Here is a 27,684-nt window from a genome sequence, read left to right as displayed (position 1 = left end):
CTGCTTTAAATTTCTCAATAACTTTATCCCTGACCTGTCTGGTATGTTCTTTGGACTTTATGGTGTTGTTGCTCCCAATATTCTCTTAGAAAACCTCAGAGCAGCTGTATTTGTACTGACATTAGATTACACACAGGTGCACTCTATTAAGTCATCAGGCAATGTCTATGGGCAACTGGCGGCACTCAGACCAAAGGGGGCTGAATAATTACGCACACCCCACTTTGCAGTTATTTGTAAAAAATGTTTGGAATCGTGTATGATTTTCGATCCACTTCTCACGTGTACACCACTTTGTGTTGGTCTTTCATGTGGAATTCCAATAAAATTGATTTATGTTTTTGGCAGTAATATGACAAAATGTGGAAAACTTGAAGGGGGCCAAATATTTTTGCAAACCACTGTAAAATTTGACAGAACCGACAGGTTTTGGACTAGTCCATGTCCTCATGGGGGACTCTTAGGGGTTTCTCGGTTCTCAAAAGTATTTCCTGAACAGCAGTTGCTAAGTCTAACTGCCATTAGGATGGTATCTTACTATTTTGGCAGTTAGACTTAGCAACTGCCATTCAGAAAATTGAAAACAAAGAAAACCCTGGGCATCCTCAATGAGGAGATGGACTAGTCTGTCAGATTTCAACTGCTTATTTTTTTTGCTTAAGTGGTCCTTTAAATATGTGTGCAAGCCAGAATTATTTGCATCTCATTGACCATCTTTAGTCATTATGCTGACCAGAGCCCACAATATGACCGACAGTAGCTGGACCAAAACCAATTTTATGTCTATGGGCTTTTTTTGAATGACAGTCACCCAAAGCTCAGTCTCACAGGAAATAAACATCCTTGACCGTTTTTCATGGCCGATTACAATAGTTTCTCAAGATAAGAGGGGAAACTGTGTAGTACAGTCATGCATAGTGTCGTCATACACAGGGTTTTTGCAGTTGTGAAGCTTTATGCCATAAGGGCTCTTTCACATTAGGGCAGATTTTCTGCGTTTCAACGCAAAGGGTAAAGTTTGCGTTACCCAAGGTGAAATGAAAGTCCATAGACTTTCATTTTAGCTTTCACATATAACGCTGCGTTTTTGTGCGTTGCGTTACACTGCACCCAGGCGCAGTTTTTCGGCCAACGCTAGCTTTATGCGTTACAATGTTAGTCAATGTAAAACGCACACTATGCGCGTTTTTAATCCGTTAACGCAGGCAATCAGTCCCAGAATGCAACAGAGGAACAATGTAGAAAGTTGACAACTAAAAGAAAAAAAAATTACCTGCGTTTTTCTATGTGCAGTAATGCATTGAAAACGGATTAAAAACGCACACTCACTGCAGTGCAACGCATATCAAAACGCAGTAAAAGGCATACAACAAAACGTATGCTTTGAGCGTTCTCCAACGCAAGCTCTGATGTGAAAGAGCCCTAAGCATTCCACTGTGAAGAGGCAATTAACAGAAAGAGGATTCTTAATTAAATCCTACCCACCTGTAATTTTTTGTCAGACAAATAATGTTACCAATAGTTTAATGAAAGGAAAGTACAGACAATGTAATATCATGGTTAGCCAAATCTGCTGTGGTTACTTAAAGACACAATGGAAGCCAATGAACATCACGCAAGTCTACAGCAACCAAAACCAAAGGTGAAGGACAAGGCATGTTTTGAGTTTTCCCCTACTTTCGTTAACATTAAAATGTTAGCATTTTTCCAAATTCTCCAAATGCAGAGTATTTTTTTTTTTTTTTAATCTCAAAATTTTTTTGAGACAGTGAATAAAAATATAACAATCATATTAGAACAACAGTCCGCCCAAAACATGGCTATCATCCAAACATATTACACATTGTACACATTACAACTTATATACATAATAATAGGCATAGTACGCATAGTTATACAGGTTATGCTTATGAGGAAAGATAACTTGAGTCCACACTCACATATCTCTTTTTTTGAAAACTTACTCCCAGCACCCCCCTCCCCTAATATCACCCCAAACCCTCCCTTTCTCTCTCTCTCGTTGGTTCTTATAAAAATAAAACTTATATCTGTTATCTAATCTCATCAATAGGACAACTGAAATTGAATTGCAGTAGGCTCCATCATATTCAATACAATCTATGTAAGAAGCCCCATTTCAAATAGGTTATATAGCAATGGAGATAAAAGAGAAAAGCCATGGAAATCCTGGGTGCATTTATGTCTCACCCCTTAACATAACTCTTCCCTCTTCTGATTCTTGATAGATATGCCATAACAACCAAGTATTGGCATGGGAAAGTGGCTTAGCGTGTGATTCTTGGACAAAGTTTTCCATACGCTTAATGTATTCCATTTCCTTGCACCAGTCAATAATGGATGGGGGTGTTTTAGATTTCCAATAGAATACATTAATAGAAGTAATGTAGCAGGGGAATTTTCAATAGTGATTCCTAGACAGTCGGAAGCTATTTTTCAAATTTTGGACCAGAAGGGTTGGATCAGGGGGCATGAGTGCCATATGTGTACCATATTACCTTCATCTGCATCACATCTCCAAATTTGTGAAGGACAATCGGGACAAAACTTATGAATCATTACAGGGGTTTTATACCAACGTGATACAATTTTATATGCATTTTCTTTTCCTCTACCAGAAATTGAAGCTTTGTTTGCAAAAAGAAAGGCTTTATCCCACTCTTTATCAGAGAGATCCATTCCTAATTCCTATTGCCATTTAGATACAAAAGATGGCTTATTGTCGTAATTAATGTCCAAGAGCATCTTATTATATAATGAGAGAGCACCCCGATCCAGAGGTGAGATACATAATTGCTGTTCTACATCGGAGAGATCTCTCACCATATAACCCTCTCTCAAACACTGCCTTAAAAAGTGAGCCAGTTGAAAATATTCAAGGAATGGCGAATGCAGTACTCTTAAAATTGCAAAACCGCACAAAAACAGAAATGAGCAAGTGTAAAAGCCAATATAGTTTTCCTATGAATAAACACTTATGCAATACAATAAAAAAAAACATGTGGGGGCATAAAAGGATGTGCAAATGGATATAGCCTAAAAAAATGCCTGTAAAGCAAACCTGTAGGCAGAAAAAAAAAATATACTTACCAAGGTAGAGGTAGAAGCTTCTGTTTCCAGTGTACTCCTTAACGTCACCCAGCTCATCAGGACCCCTTTCCTCTTTGCAGCCGCGCTCCCCTCCAAGTACAAGCGCGGCTGCACTGCACAAGTCCTGGCCACGCTTGTGCAGAAGCACAAAGCCGCTCGTGCACTGAGGAAAAGAGCTGTGCACAAGTGGCCATGCTGTCTCACAGGCACAATGTGGTGATGCTCATACTCGGGCAGGAGTGCAGCAATGGGCGAAAATCCAAAAAGCCCTAGTTGGAATTTCTCAGAGGGTCCAAGCACTGGATCGGTGGGGTCAAGAACATGATTTGTCAGAAATTGCGATTTCGTTTCACTATTTTCTTCAAGTCAAGCTTTAGCACTAAATTCACACTGTACGCAGCAACATTTACAAACATGCACTGACAGAAAACGACATCATACTATCAAATTGATAGTATGATGTCATTTTCTGTCATGTTTGTAAATGTTACTGCATTATGTGAATTTCTCAAAACAATAGGTCAGTGAAGTCAGTGCAGCCCTTCATCAGAAGCCTGCTGTGCACTGCAGTAACAGCTTGCAAATTCAGAAAAGACGATCCTGTCACGTGATCGTCAAAGTGGCCGTTTTGAAGATATCACGGCGCTTTCCTGCTGTGTGCAGCCAGTAACAATCCAGTGACAGTCCTTCTCCCGCTGTGCACTGTCCCAGCCTCAAGGATCAGTTTTTGTGAGCAGCAGCAAGTCAGCAACTTCCTTCCCTTAGCTCTCAGAGTCCGCAGGGTAGGCTTTGGCCGGTTACCAAGCCTGTCAGTCACAGTCAGCTCAGCTCCTTTGCATAAATGCACAGTGCCCAGCAGGCCAGCACACAACAGCTTTGCATAGAATGCAGATCACCATGCATGCACAACAGCTTTGCACAGAATGCAGCTCAGATCACCACGCTGTGTGCCTTATTCAAACTTCCTCTGTGCAAAGGAGGTGGGGGCGGAGCTGTGATAATTCCTTCTTGACTGACAGGCCTGCGGGTGGAGTCTACCACCTGCCCAGCTGATACGCTAGGCAGAGGGAGAGGGAAACAGAGCGAGAGCCTGCAGGCAGAGTCTGCCACCCGCCCAGCCAATGACGTGCTAGGCGAGAGAGAGGGAAAGAGCGAGAGCCTGCGGGCCGAGTCTGCCGGTCAATGGCGTAAGAGGAGGTGGCAGTAGGAAGGAGGAAGTGAGCCGCAGCCGAGAGTAAGACCCGCCGAGCCGCTGCTACTTGTACAAGGAGCAGAGAGTGGGAGTGACTGTTACTGCTGCACAGCGGGAGGGTGCAGAATAATATCACCAAAAACTGTCGCTTTCACGATCACGGAATCACCTAATAGTATCTATTATAATACTATCTATAATAGTATCAGCGCTGCGTAATATGTTGGCGCTTTATAAATCCAATAAATAAATAAAACTTTTATAAAATCTGACTTCAGGGTTCACTTTAAACTCAGCCAGGGCCTTCTGCGCTAGCGCAGGCAGAAGGTCCGCGCACGCGCAGAAGGTCCGCCACTGACGTAACCAGGGCTGTGGAGTTGGTCCAAAAATCCACCGACTCCGACTCCTCAGTTTAGGATTCCACCGACTCCGACTCCTCGACTCCGACTCCTAATTTGCATATTACAATTTTGTTGATTAAAAGTATGTAACATGAAATTTGTCTCTTAACTGCCAACGCTTAGGAATTTTACAAGACAACTGAAGTGAGAAGGATATGTAGACTGCCATATTTATTCCCTTTAGTCATAGACTAAAACTAGTCCTTGGTAAGAGTACTTGTAAAAGGTACAGACCAGAACATCTATCAGGCCCTAGGCAATGTGACTGTGGGTACATGTAAGAGTGATGTGCAGGTACTCTTCAGGGGAATGAGGAGATTCTTCCTCTATTACACATTCTTCATGCACAATCTGAACTAGGTTTATGGGTGATAGACAACACCTCTGTGTTCAACGTGCACAACATTTTCAGTGGATACCCTGCAGCTCTGTGGGGAGTGCATATGTAGAGTATAGTACTACTGTGTGACAAAGTAAACCTGAGACAGATGAAATTAAAGTTTTATACATACCTGGGGCTTCCTCCAGCCGCCTTCAGGATAATCAGTCCCTCGTTGTCCTCCTCCACCACCTGGATCTTCTGCTATGAGTACAGGTACTTGAGCCAGTCGGGCGTAGTGCGCATGCACACACTCCGCCGCCAGGAGCATACTACACCAGTGCAGCACTATTGCGCAGGCGCAGTATGTTCCTGGCTGTGGGAGCGGCATGCGGCCGGACAGCGCTGACTGGCTGAATTACCAGGACTCATAGCAGAAGATCCGGGTGGTTGAGGACAGCGAGGGACTGATTAGCCTGAAGGGGGCTGGAGGAAGCCCCAGGTATGTATAAAACTTTACTTTTCATCCGTCTCAGGTACCATTTAATTCGTAGTCACCAAACCAAATTTTAACAACATATCAAATTATTTGATTTCATCAGCAAAGGGAGTGCATACATTTGCATAAATCCGCATCAATGCAGAATTATTTCCATCTCATTGACCATCTCTATTAGTGACACGGCTACACATCGGGCTTTATTCTTACAGCATAGATGTTATTTAGTATATGTAAGAGATTCCTGTGTACACATCATATATACAGTCACAATCAGATATGTATATCTGACCTTAAAAATACGGGGACTGCTTTATTGAAGCAGCACAAGTAACTCATTTTGATTAGTTTATTTAATTTTTGTGGACTAAGCACAGCTATTACTGTATATTATATACATTATTTTTAATGACTATTATCTGAGAAATAGAACATTTTATCATATTTTCTATTTTAATTAGAGTTACAAACTCATTAGGAGTCGGAGTCGGTGCATTTTTTCCCGACTCCGACTCCAGGCACCCAAAATTGCCCGACTCCGACTCCACAGCCCTGGACGTAACTGAGCCGCTTATCGGGGCTCACCGCAGCTGAATGGGACATCGTAGGAGGACGGCGAAAGACATAGCCATGCTTATGGGACTGGAGGAAACCCCGGGTAAGTAAAAAAAAAAAAAAAAAACTGTAGTGAGACTCATCTGAGTCTCTTTAAACCTATTCACACTGCATGTGCTTCAATTAGATTGTTAGATTATTGGAAGCACATGTTTTGCCAATCTTAACCACTTGCCGACGCCTACTTCATATTGGCGGCGGCAAAGTGGCAGCCCCAGGACCACGTAACGCAGAATGGCGTCGGGGACTGGGGGAGGGGACTGCGCGCGCATCGTCGGCATTAGGCTCCGCCCACATGTGACGTCAACCCGCTGGCCAATCAGCAGCGCCGGCGGGTTGCAACTTTTTGAAATGGCCAATTGAAAGTGTATAATACGCTTTGTTAGGTAAACAAAGCGTATTATACACGCTGCCTCCTCCCTGGTGGTCACAGCGCTCGATCGACCACCAGAGAGGAAGGCAGCACTGTGAGTTGGAACACACACACACTGATCCTGCCCCCCCTGCACACTAATCGCCCACAGCACCCATCAGACCCCCCCCCCCTGCCCACCCCCTGACAGCACTGTTTGCACCCAATCACCCCCCTAATCACCTATCAATCACCCCCTGTCACTAACTGTCAACGCTATCTTTTAGATCAGGTCCTAAACTTCCCCCTGGGGGCGCCTGATCACCCCCCCACACCCTCAGATCCTCCCCAGACCCCCCCCCCCCCAGACCTCCCCCCCCCCCCCCCGTGTACTGTATACAGCCATTCTCTGTAATCACCTGTCAATCACCTGTCAATCACCCATCGATCACTCCTTGTCATCACCTGTCACTGCCACCCATCAGATTAGACCCTAACCTGCCCTTTGCGGGCATCTGATCACCCACCCACACGCTCAGATCGCCCACAGGCCCACCCTCATAACACCTACCAAGTGCATTGTTTACATCTTTTCTCTCCTCTAAACACCTACTGATCACCCATCAATCACCCATCAATCACCCCCTGTCACTACCTGTCACTGCTACCCATCAGATCAGTCCCTAATCTGCCCCTTTTGGGCACCCAATCACCCGCCCACCCCCTCAGATTGCCCTGAGACCCCCTCTGATCAACTTGCCAGTGCATTGCTTGCATATATTCTACCCTGTAATTACCTTCTGATCACCTATCAATCACCCCGTCACCCCCTGTCACTGCTACCCATCAGATTAGACCCTAATCTGCCCCTTGCGGGCACCCAATCACCCACCCGAACCCTCAGATCGCCCACAGACCCCCCGCCAGTGCATTGCTTGCTTATTTTCTCCTCTGTAATTACCTACCGATCACCTATCAATCACCCCGTCACCACCTGTCACTGCAGGCTCCTGATCACCCTCCCCCCTGCCCTTATATCTCCCTCTGATCACTCCACCCTGCCCTAGATCACCCCCCTGCCATTGTGTATATCTAATCTCCTGTCTGTAACGCTTGATTGTGCTTTGATTGGCTCCAATTGTCTCAATTGCCCTGTGACTGACTTAGATTGTCCCGTGATTGGCTTCGATTGTCCCGTGATTGGCTTCGATTGTCCCGTGATTGGCTTCGATTGTCCCGTGATTGGCTTCGATTGTCCCGTGATTGGTTTTCGATTGTATTGTGATTGGCTTCGATTGCCCCGTGATTGGCTTTGATTGCGCTGACTGGCTGTGATTGCCCTCTAATCACTCTTATTGGCTCTAATTGTGTTGTAATTGCCTTGATTGCCCTCTGATTGTCTGTGATTGTTTCTGATTGCCCCCATTGCTGTCTGATTGCCCCCTGATCCCCCCCCCCCCCCCCCGGTCACTATCCTACTGATCTAAAAACAGTGTTTTTAGTATCACTAGTGTTAACAGTTAGGCCAGTTAGCTAGGCCCCTGTGTTAGTGTCAGTTAGCGCTCAGCCCACCGCACCACAGTCACTAATTAGTCGCTGATTAGCGTCATCACTGTCGCTAATCAGCATTGGTACTATATAGTATCTGTAAGTGATCATTACTGATCGCACACAGATCTATATTGGGGTCATTAGGATCCACTAAAAACGCTGTGTTTGCCGATCAGGCCTGATCGTTCGCCTGCACTTGCGTTCAGCCCGCCCCACCGCAGTGACAGAATTTTTTTTCTGATCACTGCAAAAAACACTGTACAATAGCTGTGGCACTGTAAAGATCAGTTTTGATTTTTTTTTATTTTTTTTTTCAAAACTCAGTGACCACAGCTTTCTGCTCCGCAAGTACTCCCTTTTGCTAGGTAGGTGCTCTTTTTCCTGGGTAGTCTCAGAGGAATACCCCCTAAATTTAGCAGCCCACCATGGCAAGAAAGGGGTATTCCGATGATGAGGTTCTCAGGTACATGGCCCAGTCGGATGAGGACGATTGGGACATCTCATCCGACGAATCTTCTGGGTCAGAGTACGAACCTGTGGACAGCAGTGGCTCGCTGACCGATAGCGATAACGAGGTTGAGGTCCCGGCTAGAGCCAGGCGTACCACACCCCATGTCACTGGACCGCAGGTGGCGCAGGATCTGCCTCAAGGGCAGCAGAGTGGTGCTAGCGCTGGTCTGAGGTTTCATGGTGAGGCATACACCAGCAGCGCAGCATCTCCTGGACCTGGCACCAGTACTTCCGTAGACCCTGGTGAAGTGGTGAGCACCAGAAGGGAAGTTGAAACTGGTTCGGTGGCACGTGCATTAAGACCCGAGTCGCAGCCACCAAGAAAACGGGCCCGTACTACCCATAGTCTTCCAGAGGTGCTGGCAAATCCCAATTGGCAATCCCCTGGTTCCGCCGCACCCGTACTGCCCCCTTTCACCGCCCAGTCTGGAGTCCAGGTGGAGACAGATAATCTAGTAACGGCCCTAGACTTTTCATCTGTTCTTCACAGAGGATCTCTACGACTTAATTGTGGCTGAGACCAACCGTTATGCCACACAATACATCACCGACAACCCGGATAAGTACTATTCCCAGGCTTACCGGTGGAAACCACTCCAAGTTTCCGAACTTAAAACTTTTTTGGGCCTTCTCCTTAACATGGGTCTAATCAAATTGAATGTATTGCGGTCTTATTGGTCTACGCGCCCAATATATCACCTGCCCATGTTCTCTGCTGTCATGTCCAGGACACGGTTTGAGATGATCCTGCGCTTCCTGCACTTCAATGACAACACAACCTGTCATCGGAGTGACCACCCTGCTTATGACCGGCTCCACAAAATTCGGCCCCTCATAGACCACGTCATCAAAATTTGCAGATGCTTATACCCCTGAACAGCACATTTGTGTAGACGAGTCCCTCATACATTTTACCGGGCGCCTTGGCATCAAACAGTACATCCCAAGCAAGCGCGCCCGGTATGGGGTGAAACTGTATAAGCTCTGTGAAAGGGCCACAGGCTATACTTATGGTTTTAGGGTCTATGAGGGAAAAGACTCAAAATTGGAGCCGGTCGGATGCCCTGACTACCTGGGGAGCAGTGGCAAGATTGTGTGGGACTTGGTGTCACCTTTGTTCCAGGAGGGGTACCATCTTTATGTGGACAACTTCTACACAAGTGTGGCCCTCTATCAGCATTTAAAGATAGAAGGGATCCGCTGCTGTGGCACCGTGCGGCCTAGTCGCCGGGGCTTTCCCCAACGGCTCGTTAGTACCCGGCTTGCACGGGGGGGAGAGGGCTGCCTTGTGTACAGATGACCTGCTCGCGGTGAAATGGAAGGACAAAAGGGACGTTTAGTTTCTGTCCACCATTCACACAGACACGACAGTCCAAATTAAACGGGCAACTGAGGTCACTGAAAAACCCCTCGCCGTCCACGACTATAATGCTTACATGGGAGGGGTGGACTTCAATGACCAGATGTTAGGGCCCTATTTAGTTTCCCGCAAAACCAGACGCTGGTATAAAAAAAGTGTCTGTTTATCTAATTCAATTGGGTATTTACAACAGCTTTGTTCTCTACAGTAAGGCTGGGAGAACTGGAGCGTTCCTTAAATTCCAGGAAGACATCGTTAATGGAACTCCTGTATCCAGGAGGTGCCGTGGCCCAACCCCAAAATGCAGTTAGCCGGCTGCATGAAAGGCACTACGCCTTTCCCATTCCGAGTGGCCCAAATCAACGCACCCCAAGAAAACGTTGTCGTGTCTGCAGCAGGGCTGGAACAAGGCGTGACACCTCTGTTTACTGTCCCATGTGTCCTGACCAGCCTGGTCTATGCCTAGGGGAGTGTTTCCAGAGGTATCATGAGCAGATACACTTTTAGAGAGTAGGGACCTCCAAACATAGCAGTAGGCACACAAGGGTCTCTGTGCTATTTCACACTGGCGTGATGCGTTAGGGAAAATTGCCTAGCGAAAGTCACACTTTGCGGTCCCCCCCCCTACGCCGGAAGTGCTTGACTTAACGCTAGTGCATGCCTACGTTACTGGGTGGCTTCTGTGGCAATTTGGGTGGGCCCGGAAGTCATGTTAGTCTACGGCGACGCAGTTACTTACTAGGCCGAATGCGATTACTGTCGAATGCTACTCTAGCGGTATTCTCTGGAGGTCTGTTTGGGGCGATGCGGTGCGCGCGACCCACCGGATACGCCAATATGCAGTGTGAACCCAGACATCAGGTTTCCAGAGACCCTAATACACAGTGCTGCCAGAAACCTCTCCTTTCACTTGGGACAAAGTGCATAATGTACTTCGCCACATCTCTGTGCGATTTGCACTTTGCATATTGTCCCATGGGGGACGAGAGGTTTGTCCTCAGAAAGGTAAGAAAAAAAAAACAAATAAAAAAAAACAGGTAAGCAAAAAAGTTAATGTTTGGTTCCCAATGTTAATGTTTGGGTTAAAAATGTTCATTAAAGTTTATAAAAGTTGATGTTAATGAAGTTATTGCTTTGCTGCTTCCTTGTTTTTTTTGTGTGTGTTTTTCTCTCTTTTTTCCATCCTTTACCCTTCCAGGTGGACCGACCGACCGACCAACCAGCTGCAGCACTGATGGTGCATCCTGACAGAAGCATTGTGTGTCTGTCAGATTACACACAAGTCGGTGCATGCAGCGCTGCAGGACGAGATTTCTCCTCTGCAGTAAAAAAGATACGTTTGCCGAGGCATATGAGCTGAGGGGTGGTGTTGGAGCTCCTATGCTTTGGCAAGCACTTTGTATCAAAAAAGAACTCTGGCAATGATTTGTTCATCCACATCGATCGGTGTGAATGGATAAATCGGCTTTGCCAGGGCATACGAGCTGAGTGGGTGGACGTTTTTGGGTGGCAGCTCCTATGTCCTGGCAGACGCCTTCCCCTCTTTTTTTTTTTCACATTTTTTTGGCAGATATTTTTTCATCCACATTGATTGATTGATTGACTGTCATTTTTCCTTTCAGCCCAGAGTGCATTACCCGTATGCCCAAAATAAGGAGTATAGCAGAAACTCCTAATACTGGCCATACATGTAATGATTGCAGAGACCCTAAAATGCCAGGACAGACCCCACGAATGATGCCATTTTGGAAAGAGGACACCCCAAAGTATTCCGTGAGGTGCATGGTGAGTTCATAGAATATTTTATTTTTTGTCACAAGTTAGCTGAAATTGTTGTATGTTTTTTTCACAAAATGTCATTTTCCGCTCACTTATGACAAAAAAATTTTTTTCTATGAACTCACCATGCCCCTCATGGAATACCTTGGGGTGTCTTCTTTCCAAAATGGGGTCATTTGTGGGGTTTGTTCACGGTCCTGGCATGTGGGGGGGTTGCTAAATTGTGAGCACCCCTGTAAAGCCTAAAGGTGCTCATTGGACTTTGGGCCCCTTTGCGCAACTAGGCTGCTAAAAAAAGTGTCACACATGAGGTATCGCTGTACTCAGGAGAAGTAGTATAATGTGTTTTGGGGTGTATTTTTACACATACCCATGCTGGGTGGGAGAAATAGCTCTGTAAGTGGACAATTATGTGTAAAAAAAATCAAAAAATTCTGATTTACAGAGATATTTCTCCCACCCAGCATGGGTATGTGTAAAAATACACCGCAAAACAAATTATACTACTTCTCCTGAGTACGGCGATACCTCATGTGTGGCACTTTTTTGCACCCTTACTGCGCTAAGGGGCCCAAAGTCCAATGAGTAACCTTAGGATTTCACAGGTCATTTTGCAAAATTTGGTTTCAAGACTACTCCTCACGGTTTAGGGCCCCTAAAATCCCAGGGCAGTATAGGAACCCCACTAGTGACCCCATTTTAGAAAGAAGACATCCCAAGGTATTCAGTTAGGAGTATGGTGAGTTCATAGAAGATTTTATTTTTTGTCACAAGTTAGCGGAAAATGACACTTTGTGAAAAAAAAACAATTAAAATCAATTTCCGCTAACTTGTGACAAAAAAATAAATTCTATGAACTCACCATACTCCTAACGGAATACCTTTGGGTGTCTTCTTTCTAAAATGGGGTCACTTGTGGGGTTCCTATACTGCCCTGGGATTTTAGGGGCCCTAAACCGTGAGGAGTAGTCTTGAAACCAAATGTCGTGAAATGACCTGTGAAATCCTAAAGGTACTCATTGGACTTTGGGCCCCTTAGCGCAGTTGGGGTGCAAAAAAGTGCCACACATGTGGTATCGCCGTACTCAGGAGAAGTAGTATGATGTGTTTCGGGGTGTATTTTTACACATACCCATGCTGAGTGGGAGAAATATCTCTGTAAATGGACAATTGTGTGTAAAAAAAAATCAAAAAATTGTGATTTACAGAGATATTTCACCCACCCAGCATGGGTATGTGTAAAGATACACCCCAAAACACATTATACTACTTCTCCTGAGTACGGCGATACCACATGTGTGGCACTTTTTTGCAGCCTAACTGTGCTAAGGGGCCCTAAGTGCAATGAGCACCTTTAGGCTTTACAGGGGTGCTTACAATTTAGCACCCCCAAAATGCCAGGACAGTAAACACACCCCATAAATGACCCCATTTTGGAAAGTAGACACTTCAAGGTATTCAGAGAGGAGCATAGTGAGTCCGTGGCAGATTTCATTTTTTTTTTGTCGCAAGTTAGAAGAAATGGAATTTTTTTTTTCCTTTTTTTTTGTCACAAAATGTAATTTTCCGCTAACTTGTGCCAAAAAATAAAATCTTCTATGAACTCACCATGCCTCTCAGTGAATACTTTGGGATGTCTTCTTTCCAAAATGGGGTCATTTGGGGGATATTTATACTATCCTGGAATTTTAGCACCTCATGAAACATGACAGGTGCTCAGAAAAGTCGGAGATGCTTCAAAATGGGAAAATTCACTTTTTGCACCATAGTTTGTAAACGCTATAACTTTTACCCAAACCAATAAATATACACTGAATGGGTTTTTTTTAATCAAAAACATGTTTGTCCAAATTTTTCGCGCTGCATGTATACAGAAATTTTACTTTATTTGAAAAATGTCAGCACAGAAAGTTAAAAAAAATCATTTTTTTGGCAAAATTCATGTCTTTTTTGATGACTATAATAAAAAGTAAAAATCGCAGGAGCAATCAAATAGCACCAAAAGAAAGCTGTATTAGAGAGAAGAAAAGGAGGTAAAATTCATTTAGGTGGTAGGTTGTATGACCGAGCAATAAACCGTGAAAGCTGCAGTGGTCTGAAGGGAAAAAAAGGCTCTGGTCCTTAAAGGACTTACGAGGTGACATGTGACATGATGAGATAGACATGTGTATGTACAGTGCCGAGCACACAAATAACTATGCTGTGTTCCTTTTTTTCTTTCTCTGCCTGAAAAAGTTAAACATCAAGTATGAAAGTGACAATTTCTGTCTGGGTCGGGACCGGGTCGGACTGGGTCAGACTATAGCATAACCCTCACTGATAAGTAATTACAGCCATAAAACATTTTTCTGTCAGTAAATGGCTTTTAAGAGCAGAAAAGAGATAAAAAGGGTCAATAATTCATAGATTTGAGCTCTGGCATACTTCAATGAAGGTGTCATTGAGCAGAGACAATGAAACTGTAAAAACTTAAAAACTAGATTTAAATATAAAATAAAACTGTGGGATATCTAAAAAAGTCATTTTTAGGAGAAGTAGGATAGATATAATTGTTTTTCTCAGAAGTTTATTTTCACCTCGTAAGTCCTTTAAGGGGTTTTATGACTGCAGTCCTTAAGTGGTTAAAGAGACTCTGAAGTCTCAAAAAAAAAAAGTATTTTTATTTAACAAATATGTTTAATATGTTAGCCCTAACTAAACCGCTGCATTCCCGATGCTGTACACTATCTAAATCCCCCCAAACTCCCCGGGGGGCAATCCGGGCAGCGCTTCTGTGAGAGGCAGAGCTAAGAGCCGCAGCTCTGCCTCACACGCGTCTGTCAGCCTGGATCGCCACCTCTCCCCTGCCCCTCTCAGTCTTCCTTCACTAGGAGGGGCGGGGGAGAGGCGGAGATCCGCCGCTGACAGACGCGTGTGAGGCAGGGCTGCAGCTCATAGCTCTGCCTCACATGGAAGCGCTTAGGGCAGCAAAATCGACGACCAAGAAAGTCGTGGATTTTGCAGGGGAGAGGGAGGGCGCGTTAGGGGGGATTTAGATAGTTTACAGCGGCGGAAATGCGGCGGTTTAGTTAGGGCTATTATGTTGTTAAATAAAAGATGGGTTTTTTTGAGACTTCAGTGTCTCTTTAAGGGCATTGTTATTATAATGTTAGGTGCACACAATACAATTTCTGGCAGATTTACCTGCCAGAGCTACAATTTCCAACATATCCGATCTGAATTTCGACAGATTTTCCGTGCACTTCTATTGAAATCAGAAAAAACAATATGTAATATATAGTTATAAGAAACATTTCTGATGCTAAAACTAAGATAATTAACATAAAAATTTGGTACCCCGAATAATAATAATTTTTATGTTCTGCTATGAGTCAATATGGGTCTTCTTTGCAGGACACAATTGTAAATGTTAGATATTTATACATTCTTAACATATAATATTAATTCAGAAGCACTAGATATTTGTTCCTTTGGAAAATGTACTCTAATAACACAGAAATCATGTCACCTCTTGGAAAGCAGGGTAAGTAAGGATAGAATAGGGAGAGAGCATTCTACGAAGAGCAATGAACTTGGTGCTAATAAAGTTGGAATGTCTTGGATGTTGTTCAGCCTCTCCTTAATATTATTGATAGGCCTATGAGCACAGACTTCAAGTCACTGAAAAGAATTCTAGATCTTTAAAGCGGACCTGAACTCAGAATGTCCTCTCTGCTCAAAAAAAAAAAAACACCACAACAGCATAACCACCTTTAAACACACACAAAAAATGTCTGTTACAGCTGAAACAAATCCTAAAATAAATCTGCACGGTTTCTACTTCCTGATTCATAGAGCAGACATATAGTCAACCTCCTGTGCTTTCAAATGGCCTTATCTGCCATCTCTGCCATAGGCAGTCATGTGACACAGGGTGAGATCAGATTACAACTTGTGATTAGACACAAATGAGGGGGAATTAAACAGGCTAAACTCTCCAAGTACATACAGGGTGCAATTCTCTATGTATTTCTTCAGTTCTGTGCAAAAGTTCAGGTCCACTTTAAGGAAAATACACATTTTATGCTAAACCGCAATAAGCTCATCAATTCCTAGCCTGCTTTATGCTTAATTATATTTGGATTTTAATTAATTTACAGGGCAGAGTTGTGATTGCTGCCAAATGCTAACATGCATATGCATTATTTTTTGATGTTCTAATACACTATTCTAGCCCTGAAAGGTTCTCACCCTTTGGAAACCTCTCACTCTGGTCACTGGAATGTACTCGGTGAAATGTTCCTTTTGTGAGTGGTATCCAAAAGGCATATAAACACTTATCAATATTTGAGCACCATAGGGCTAGGTTCACAGTGGTCAGTTGCATAACGCACATGGTATAATGTGTGTGAACGGCAACAGAGATAAGACATAGAGTTTAATACAAAGTCTGCATGCAGCGAGTAGGAATAACGCCATACTGTGAGCAGTCAATCCCATAGAACTGTATCGGCAGGGAGCTGAGATGCAGAATTATCCTGCAACATCACTGAGCTCTGTGAACTAGCCCAAATACACTGTATTGAGGTGCATTGTATGCAGAAACTGCACTTATTTTTTCTGGTGAGCTGACTTGCTGAAATTTACAAGAGTGCTGGAATACTGTTCACCATCTTCACTAAATCACCATCTGAAACAACTCCTAAACTTGGACTCATCTCCTATACTAGCTTAATAGGGTTAGCACAAAAAATGATATGATTTACCCAGTTTCCTTCCTTATGCCAGCGTAACAGTGAATTGTACCATTAACAACGGAGGGGTGTTTGGGGGGGTTTTGTTTTGCATTTTTCTCTTTTAAAGATTCAAGAGTTTTCTGGTGCATTTATAAGCTCAGTAGCCAATTCGATACACTGTTTATATAATCACCAACAGTAAATACATTTAATTAGCGTATACTTGAGAATTTATGGAAGTTAACTGAATACAGCTTTGCCGATTATGTGTAAAATTGTCTTTCCTTCTTGCTATTTTACATGTTGATATATTGCAAAATTCTAAAATGCTCTAGTAGAAGCAGTCATAAAGAACTATGCAATGTACCATACATCCAACCCATTTCATAGTCTAGTGTCCCTATCATATTTTGGAGGGAAGCCAAATAATGTGCAGTTAGAGGGTCTGAAAACTATAACAAGCATTGGCCAGTAGTTGCCATATAAACCTGCGCATAGGTTCGTCCTCATAAGCCCACCCCCTAACTTTTGACATAAAAAATAGGCCAAAAGTTATAACAGGCCGGAAGGCCGATGTGCTGACCCATGCACAGCTTGTGTTGGAGCATGCTGGTGGCTGCAGAGTGCAAGTTGGAGCACACTGCAGGATGTATGTCTAGTTGCCTTTGCTCCATCTCCAGTTCATGTGTCTCCCCGGCAGCTTCTGAACTGATTACTTGAGCTCCAGGATCGCTGTTTTGCACTTGCAATGAGCCTGGAGCTCTAGTGCTGCAGCAAGTTTCAACGCCAGCTCTGCGTACTGGGGCCCCCCGCATAAATCATCCGCGTATACCACTGGCGGATTTGCCAACCCCCCCACTTTTGAGTCATTTTCTTGTCCCTATATGGTACTCTTTTTGTTGAGTATAGACTATTTAAAAACTTTCCATCTTGCTGCACGAGGAGCTTATTGTTCCTCATTTTCCACACCTATAATTCATTAGGGTTGATTCACAACAACAAATAGCGTGCCTTATTAGTTAACATGCCTTATCAGAGTAGCCTAGAGAGCATTACGAACTTATGCCTGCTAATTGGCAATGACAGGCTGTGACAGGCAGCTTATTGGGCCAAGCAAAGTGCAGGGATAATGTCCTTTAAAGTGATTGGACCTGCAGGGGCTCAAGGCAGGACGAGTGGAGCTCACGTCATTGCCAATTAGCAGGCATAAGTTCGTAGAGCTTGCTATGCTACTCTGATAAGGCATGTCAACTCTGATAAGGCATGCTATTTGTTATAGTGAATCAACCTCATTGACTTGGTGCTGGACACTCATATCACATTCGCTGATAGGATTGCTGTGGAATAACTGTACTTTCCCATGTATTTATGTCACCAAGCTAAAATAGGATCCACTATTAATTCCCCTAATCCCCCTCCCAGGGCTCAAACCAAGGGATTGCAGTTTTCACAGCAATAGTGGAGTTTTGTTTTACGTGCGCAGCAGTCTCATATTTCATGAATTACAGAGATATGTATAAAGCTGAATGATAGATGCCTTTATAAATGCGCTGCTTTGGCTGAAAAAGCTAAGGATTTTAATTACAAGAACAGATTATGTTTTATCAAGTTTCTTTTTTGAACCCGGTGTTGCCCATCTTTTTGCACGCAGTATTTCCCTCAAGATATTTACACAAAGATATAAGGCCAGAGGAATATTTTGATTTTTAACAAGTCACAGTACTCTGTTTACTGTACCGTCTCATCTTTCAAAGGCACTATAAACAATTAGAAATCCTTTACAAATCATGTGCCACCTTCCCAAAGGATCCTGCTATGGAACAAAGATTAGTTGTTTCATTTGAGAAATTACTTCAATGACAGTAAAATAAAATATATTTTATAACTGAATGCAAGCATCCGGAATGCTCCTGGAGCTGTAATGTTTCCTGACATGAATAATCAACTGCATGTGTATAGTCAGCTGCAGACTGGAGCGCTTCCTCAACATAACCTCTACTGGTGTCCATGCAGCCCTCTGAATGTCTTGCGAATGATTAGTCTACCTATACAACCTTATAAAACAAAGTTGCTACTACATGCAACATGTATCTAATCAGAAGCGTAACTACCGGGGAGCAGCACCTGTGACTGCAGGGGGCCCCAGAAGTGTGGAAGGGCTCCAACTACTACCCTTTCCACCCAGATTCTTCATATCAGGTGATGTAATGTTCAATCTTTTTAATTTAGATTCAAAGCAGTTAAACTCGTGGTAACATTTTGATATAGACACAAAAATTGACAATATGAGCAGTCAATATGCTCCTATTACCATATTGTTGAGAATTATACAAGTAACTGAGAATATTCAGACACTAATTGAAAATGCAGTATACATATACAGAGTTTAAACAGTATAATGAAACTTGATTGATCACATTTAGGTGAGAAATATACATTTGTATCATACTAGGTGTTTTAGTGGCTACACGTTATGGGGTTGAAGATACTGATGGCCACACCTCTTTTTTGACCCTTATAAGTTGGTCCCCCAGGCTGTGAGGGTTTTTGCAATGGGGCCCATGTTTTGTAGCGGCACCCCCGCCCCCTCTCCTGTATCTAATGCCTATGCCATAATAGTCTTTTAAATGAGTTAATGAAGAACGTTATCTTTCTTAAAGGAAAACCGAGGTGACATGTGACATGATGACATAGACATGTGTATGTATAGTGTCAAGCACACAAATAACTAGGCTGTGTTCCTTTTCTTCTTTCTCTGCCTGAAAGAGTTAAACATCAGGTATGCAAGTGACAGTTTCTGCCTGGGTTGGACTGGGTCAGACTATAGCATAACCCTCCCTGATAAGTCATTACAGCCATAAAACCCTTTCCTGTCAGTAAATGGCTTCTGAGAGCAGGAAAGTGATACAAAGGGTCAAGAATTCATAGATTTCAGCTCTGAAATACTTCAATGAAGGTGTCATTGACCATAGACAATGAAACAGTAAAAACTAGATTTAAATATAAAATAAAACTGTGGGATAGCTAAAAAAGTTATTTTTAGAAGACTGAGGATAGATATAATTGTTTTTCTATTCAGTTTATTTTCACCTCGGATGTCCTTTAAGCTTAAATATATTTCATCGGAATGTTCAAGATCAGCTGCAGAGCAGAGTATGTAAGAATACCTAGGAATAAAGTTCATAAAAAAACCTGCATGACAGAAAATGACTTAGGCTGATTCACACTGCACAGATGAAAAACTGATCTGTGGAAAAACTGATCAGTTTTTTTATCCGTGATCTCTGTTCAATTAGCGCACGTTCAATACGAGGTGTCCGCCACTCTGAATTTATCGCAGCCTACCTAAACTTTTGGTCCGCTCAGCGGAACTTGCCGAGCAGATCCGTTCTAATGGATCAATGTGAACAAATCCTATTGATTAACATAGGATCGTTCAGTTCGATTAGGAGAACTAAACAGATCATTTTTAATGCCAGTGTGAATCGGGACTAATGCAAACAGAGGAGCAGATGCACCCATTCTGACTAGAGAATCCATTTCTCGTGTGCGATTTCTATGACAGAACAATTACATAAAGGCAAAACTGACATTTTCAAGTAATTGACTCCGAAGTCTGGAATTAGCTAGCCGCAACCACCTGCCCGTGTGACGGTTAGATTCCCTTTTTACTCTACTCAAGAAATAAATAAGACATGATCATAACCAGCCAATAATGCACAAATCACTCACATATTCAGTTCCCCTTTTCCAACTATGGTTACCAGCAAGTTAAATCAAATGATTCCTTTCATAGGTTTGAGCAACCCAAAAGCAAGATAAACCTATGATGATAATCACTTAGGGTGGTCATACACAATGTGACCTTTCATAGGCCTAAAGGCCTACTTAAAGTCACCCTGAAGGGAAAAAGGGCCTCAAAGGGGTACTTCGGAGAGGGAAGTCTCTGGGCTTTCCATAGGCTAACCCCTTACTCCACCATTGAGCTGTTCCAGCGCTGCGTCCCCCAAAAGACCATCTACAAGGGCTTGTCAACAGCTCAAACGTGCATTAGCACAGAGACGATCAGTCTATGCTTTTTTTTAAACAAGAAAAAACGAGCAAGCATAATTGCGCAAACAATATTGCTACCAAAAAAGGTTTTTAACGGGGAAGTAGGTCATAGACCTTTTAGAAGCACTCATACAGAATCAAGAGCAAAAAGACAATCCCTATATACAGTGGTGTGAAAAACTATTTGCCCCCTTCCTGATTTCTTATTCTTTTGCATGTTTGTCACACTTAAATGTTTCTGCTCATCAAAAACCGTTAACTATTAGTCAAAGATAACATAATTGAACACAAAATGCAGTTTTAAATGATGGTTTTTATTATTTAGTGAGAAAAAAAAACTCCAAATCTACATGGCCCTGTGTGAAAAAGTGATTGCCCCCCTTGTTAAAAAATAACTTAACTGTGGTTTATCACGCCTGAGTTTAATTTCTGTAGTCACCCCCAGGCCTGATTACTGCCACACCTGTTTCAATCAAGAAATCACTTAAATAGAAGCTATCTGACACAGAGAAGTAGACCAAAAGCACCTCAAAAGCTAGACATCATGCCGAGATCCAAAGAAATTCAGGAACAAATGAGAACAAAAGTACTGTAATTGAGATCTATCAGTCTGGTAAAGGTTATAAAGCAATTTCTAAAGCTTTAGGACTCCAGCGAACCACAGTGAGAGCCATTATCCACAATTGGCAAAAACATGGAACAGTGATGAACCTTCCCAGGAGTGGCCGGCCGACCAAAATTACCCCAAGAGCGCAGAGAAAACTCATCTGAGAGGCCACAAAAGACCCCAGGACAACATCTAAAGAACTTCAGGCCTCACTTGCCTCAATTAAGGTCAGTGTTCAAGACTCCACCATAAGAAAGAGACTGGGCATAAACGGCCTGCATGGAAGATATCCAAGGCGCAAACAACTTTTAAGCAAAAAGAACATTAAGGCTCGTCTCAATTTTGCTAAAAAACATCTCAATGATTGCCAAGACTTTTGGGAAAATACCTTGTGGACCGACAAGACAAAAGTTGAACTTTTTGGAAGATGCGTGTTTCGTTACATCTGGTGTAGAAGTAACACATCATTTCTGCAAAAGAACATCATACCAACAGTAAAATATGGTGGTGGTAGTGTGATGGTCTGGGGTTGTTTTGCTGCTTCAGGACCTGGAAGGCTTGCTGTGATAGATGGAACCATGAATTCTACTGTCTACCAAAAAATCCTGAAGGAGAATGTCCGGCCATCTGTTCGTCAACTCAAGCTGAAGCGATCTTGGGTGCTGCAGCAGGACAATGACCCAAAACACACTAGCAAATCCACCTCTGAATGGCTGAAGAAAAACAAAATATAGACTTTGGAGTGGCCTAGTCAAAGTCCTGACCTGAATCCTATTGAGATGTTGTGGCATGACCTTAAAAAGGCAGTTCATGCTAGAAAACCCTTAAATACAGCTGAATTACAACAATTCTGCAAAGATGAGTGGGCCAAAATTCCTCCAGAGCGCTGTAAAAGACTTGTTGCAAGTTATCGCAAACGCTTGATTGCAGTTATTGCTGCTAAGGGTGGTCCAACCAGTTATTAGGTTCAGGGGGCAATTTCTTTTTCACACAGGGCCATGTAGGTTATGAGATTTTATTCTCACTAAATAATAAAAATCATCATTTAAAACTGCATTTTTGTGTTCAATTATGTTATCTTTGACTAATAGTTAACGGTTTTTGATGAGCAGAAACATTTAAGTGTGACAAACATGCAAAAGAATAAGAAATCAGGAAGGGGGCAAATAGTTTTTCACACCACTGTATAAGATCCGTGATAAAAGAGCAATAAATGGTGCAAAGGCCATATATGAGGTCTTGTGTATAAAGTTTATTTGTAGCCAACTAATAAAAAGTTAAAAACAATTAAAACAAAGCGGCCCGTAATGTATACAGCAATAGATAGTATCCACAAAAATATGAAGGTTATATAGAGTTCTCTCAAGGAGTTGTGGTAAAGTCAGCAGTGTTGTAACGTATATAAATGACAATTTTCAAGTGAATCAACACTGTGCCACAAGCAAATCAGAGAAAAATATACATGTGGTGTCTATAGGTATGAATATTGCTGTGAATCAATCCATGCAAGAAGCCACTACAAATAAAGCGCTAGCGCAGCTTTGGCGGAACTAGTCGGACGGGCGCAGGAGCACCCACTGCAAAGAACGCAAGAAACCTATGATGCAATCCCCGATCCTTCTCTTCTGCACAAATTCTTGCTCTCCTCACATCCTCCGGCTCTCCTTTCCTGGGTGATTTGCCACTGCTCCGGCCTCTCATCTCAGGGGACAGTGTGACATCACACCCTACTAGCCTGTCAAGCTGAAAAAAGACTTTGCTTCACGCTGACCTTCACCCGCAGCTAGGCCGTGGCAAATAATTGAGACGCCGGCTTCTGCTGAATAGTAGGCCTCAACTCCCCTCAGTAAAGAAAAAACAAAAGAGCTTCCCACAAACACAGCTCTTTTCTGTGTTTCTCTAATGTTTGATAACCCAGGGTCGAAAGACTCACTTTTCCCACTAGGAACCTACCTAGATACCCTAATATAGGGGGCTCCACCTTTTTTTTTTTTTTTTTTTTTTTTTTTTTTTTTTTTAATACGCAACTACCCTCAGCTCACACAGTCATCCATAAACCCTCTGCACACACACTCAGGTAACCCAGAAAATGGGCATCAAATGGTGAGTACAACAATTATTGATTTGCAGTTTTCTTTCCTTTTCCAACACCATGTTAACTGTTACTAGAAAAATGTTAGCGTTATATTTACATTTTGTATGTATGTGTTCCGGCCCGCAAAATTGATGTTAATATGAAGTGCGGCCCTCGGGCAAAAAAAGGTTGGGCACCATTGCATTCAGCAATTTATGCCACTATATGTCCCAGAGAAGACCACACACTCTCTAAAAAGGTGGCCATTAACAATAAAACTATTTGGACAATTGATCAAAAATGATCATTCGGGCCCACTAATGAAAGGATAGCTGCTAACCAATTCAATCAGATTAATAGAATCATACCATTAATGGCCACTTTAAGCCTTACTATAGCCATCGTCTCTACAGTCACTGCCATAATCTGGGGCTACATTAAGACATAATTGTTCTCTATAACTATTATTGGCAATCCTGGGCAGGAATGATTACTGTATAGAGAAGCTGCTTATCTACAGCCGAGAAGCCTATTCTGTGGAGAGAAGGAAGGGGTGACAGACCGATGACAAGTGAAAGTGATGCCCAATAAAAGGAAGAAAACAATAGGGCTTGTCTGTCACTTAGTGATCAGTCATGATGAATCACTAATTATATGAAAGCCTTGCATCTTAGTTTTCTAACAAACCACTAATGAACGACCATCTCCAAGAATGAAACTATGTCTGCATGTACATCAAGGATATTTTGTGGGAATACCAATTACTAAGGATGGTTAATGAGAAGCAAATAATGAGTTAATGCAGCATTATGTACATTTTGAATGCGGCCTGAAAATGGACCAATTCAATTAAGCCGAGGTGGGATTCAATTGGTCCATTTTTAAACTGCATAAATGTGAATACAGAATTTACATAATCCTGCGTCAACTCAGAATTATTTGCATCTCATTGACCACCCCTGCCTATTACCCTAGCAGTTTGTTTTGGGGAAAAGAGGGAGGAAACAGCAGTACCCAGAGCAGACCCTCACAAACATGGAGAAAACCTACAGAATCCACACAGGTGGGCTGTCTGATAGGGACTCTGGCACTGCAAGGTTAGAGTGGCAGCCAATCAGCTGTCACATTCCTTAACAGTTTATTATCTAATATTCAGTAATATTTTGATTCATCTTTTTAAAATAGGTCTAGGAGATGCTTAGTAGTACTTTCAGCAACTGTTCCATACTCTGCAAAGAAGAGTAAAGCTCTTCAGTGGTTAGGAATTTGGAACCAGCAGTCGAGGCATTAATGGAATTCATAAATCTTCAGGAAAAAAAAAAAAAAAAAAAAGGACCCATGGATACAACACTTGACACAACTGTCCATGTTTATGTTCCAGATGTTTTCTTGCAAAGTGTGTGATTTACAAGCTCAAATTCAGTTTAGGTCAGTTACCGTACTTGTTTAGTTCCTCCCCGCACTGAATAACTGAGAAGATTTGTGTTTTGTCAGATACTTTGTAGTGGCCAAATGACATCATAGAGTCAATAAACACATTCAACACACAAAAGACATACAGCAGTAATTCTAGAACTGCTTGCACTTGCCAGGGAAATGTCCCCAACACAGCCATCCAGATACACTACACAAGAACCACTTATAAATACACTATAAACATATAAATTATCTACTGACTAAAGAACTCCTCTGAGCAGGCCCACACACCGAAGATTGCCATACAAGATTCAAAAGAAAAAAAAATTCAGCATCTGCTTGACAGGTTTTGCTACACTGAAAATAAATTGATCACATCTGAACAAACAACCCCTTTTTAAAGCTAAATACAAATTATATATCTTTAAACATGAGGTAAAATAAAATCACAAAACAATAGACAGAGTGGGCATGAATTATCCACCCATGCAAAGCAAACCTCATTACCAGGGCTGTGGAGTCGGTACAAAAATCATTCAACTTCAACTCCTCAGTTTTTGAAACCTCCGACTCCAGGTACCGAAAATTCCTTTAGACTCCTCGACTCCTTATAACCAAAAGAAAACGAGAAGACCTAATTAGGCCATATAAAATGAAGGTGATAGTAATTATGTCACATGAATACTCCGGATATTAATATCAAATTCGTATTATTTTATTAATCAACAAGCGAAACATAAAAACAATTAAAATACAACTCTCCTGGTTCGTGTCAGTTGTAACTGGCACAATCCCTCACTGGCAATGGCACTGGTAGATAGATAGATAGATAGATAGATAGACACATACATACATACATACATACACACACTGAACTCTATATTAAATGTTAAAATACAGGAACTGAAAGGATATTAACCTTGGGGAAGCTGTGAACCCAGTCTTTAAGCCAACAAACAGCCTAAGAAGTTGGCCTTCACCACTGTGAATACTGCCGGCGATCTGTGCTGGTTGGTTGAGATTGCTGGTTGGTTGAGTTCTGGATAACAAACTCTACTGTATTTCTTACCTACATTTCTATCATAATGGGCTTCATATGACAGCATGTTACACAGAGACCCATGATGCTTTTCTACAGATGTAGTGTGCTAACATCAATATATAGACCCACATAGCAGGTACTAGCCAAAATGTCCAGTCAGAAACACAGGTCACCTAACAGAAGACATGCATCTGCGAAATAAATGAGCATGCCATAAATCTGCAATGTATGCATTAGTGTGGTAATCGTTTCTGTGTAACAAAACCGTGCTGTAGCCATCAATGTATTGGGACCCTGCAGTGACCACATAAGTGTTACTCCACAGGCGGCCCCTACAGTGACCCTTTAAATCAGACCTGAACTCAAAACTTCCTCTCTGCTCTAAAAGATAAGCAACAGCATAAGAACCTTTAAAGAAAACCATTTCTTTGTTACAGTTAATACAAAACCTGCAGTGCGTCTACTCCTTGCTTTCATGAAAGTAGACATATTGTTAACTTCCTGTGTTTACAAATTAGCTGCTCTGCCATGGAAGTGGAGTTTCCTGAGCAGACACAGCTGAAGAGATTCAATTACAGTTGGGATTGGTCACAGATGAGAGGGAATTGGACAAACTAAACTCTCTAAATACATATAGAATGCATTTCTCTGTTTTCCTTCTGTCCTTGTTCAGCTACACTTTAAAAAAAAAAAAAGTTATGAATGTCATTCAGTGTTACATATGTAACCCTCTGCTTAGAAAGCGAATGAAAAGCTGACAGTAATAGTTAGGGAGATAATTATATTAATTAGCAGCAGGGTTATCGCCAGCAGCTATATGATGACACCTTGCTCGGTCTTGCCAGTCTAAAATACCTTTGTGTTCAGCTGCAGAACAAAACAAAGTAACTGGTGTATTCAGTAGAGAACCAACCCTATACAACACAGGATTGAATAAGTCGTTCTCTGTCTCAAAAAGCTGATTTGTCCCCCATTATAAAAAAAAGGGGAGTTGAGTTTTAAATTACATTGTTTTTTGTTCTTTTACTATTGTTATTGCTATTTGGATACACTTAAGTAGTTAATCTGTAATTCCAGACAAAAAAAAAAAAAATATTTGAGGGCCCGTTTCCACCAACTACGAATTCGCAATGCAAATTTTCACATTCAAAATGAAACCAATGAATGTGAATGGAGTCATGTGGTGCGATGCAGAAAAATATGGATTGCATGCTGCAGATTTACGCAACACATCCATTCCCTATGTAATGATTGGTAGACTCATATGAAAATTTGCATTAAAATGTGGGAAAAACTTTCTTATGCAATTGTCAGATATCTTATGGCTACACATTTGCTCTAACCAGCCTTGTGTACTCTCTACAGCAACATTCAAATTGATAATTAGACAATTGGTTCTGCTTTAAAGGAGAACTGTAGTGAGAGGTATATGGAGGCTGCCATATTTATTTCCTTTTGAGCAATACCAGTTGCCTGGCAGCCCCGCTGGTCTATTTGGCTTAAGTAGTGGCTGAATCACACCAGAAACAAGCATGCAGCTAATCTTGTCATATCTGTCAAATTTGTCAGAAACACCTGATCTGCTGCATGCTTGTTCAGGGGATGTGGCTGAAAGCATTAGAGGCAGAGGATCAGCAGGACAGCCAGGTAACTGGTATTGCTTAAATGTAAATATGGCAGCCTCCATAGCCCTCTCACTACAGTTCTCCTTTAAATTGTAACTGTCGGGCATAAAATCAATTCTTTATTTTTATCTGGTAAACAAGTAATAAGGATGCTTAACCAGGCAATCCAAGAGTTAAAATCACTATTATCTTTCTTGTTGATAAATGATCATTCCCCAGTTTACCTGACTCTTAAGTGATGCACACAAAGTTTGGTACGCAAAGAGGAAGTTGCAGGGCATGCTGGGTTGTCCTTTTTTGCTTCTCCATTTCCCCTCAGACTTAACTAATGCAGCCTGATTGGCTGAAGCCTATTTCCCTCCCGTTTTCCCTCCCACACCTCTGTTCCTCTCCGATTGGCCAATATTTCTCATGTTGAGACAATGCACTTTCTATAGTGGAGGGCAGGCAATGCATACACAACCAT

General features: G+C 42.3%; 1 protein-coding gene across 4 annotated transcripts in view; it reads right to left on the bottom strand.

The window, feature by feature from the left end:
* MRTFB (myocardin related transcription factor B) overlaps window positions 1–27,684 on the bottom strand; it is a 422,849-nt gene that overhangs the window by 355,172 nt on the left and 39,993 nt on the right. Inside the window, exon 2 of one of the 4 annotated variants that reach the window (XM_068244720.1) lies at window positions 25,059–25,158. The exons of the other annotated variants lie outside the window; for them this stretch is intronic. The gene's annotated coding sequence lies outside the window, so the exon portion shown is untranslated. The remainder of the gene's footprint in view (window positions 1–25,058; window positions 25,159–27,684) is intronic. 4 annotated transcript variants of the gene reach the window in all.

This window comes from Hyperolius riggenbachi, chromosome 7 (genome assembly GCF_040937935.1).
Source record: "Hyperolius riggenbachi isolate aHypRig1 chromosome 7, aHypRig1.pri, whole genome shotgun sequence".
Lineage (NCBI taxonomy): Eukaryota > Metazoa > Chordata > Amphibia > Anura > Hyperoliidae > Hyperolius > Hyperolius riggenbachi.
Note: the sequence above shows the minus strand (reverse complement) of the source record. Positions and strands in the feature narration are given on the sequence as shown.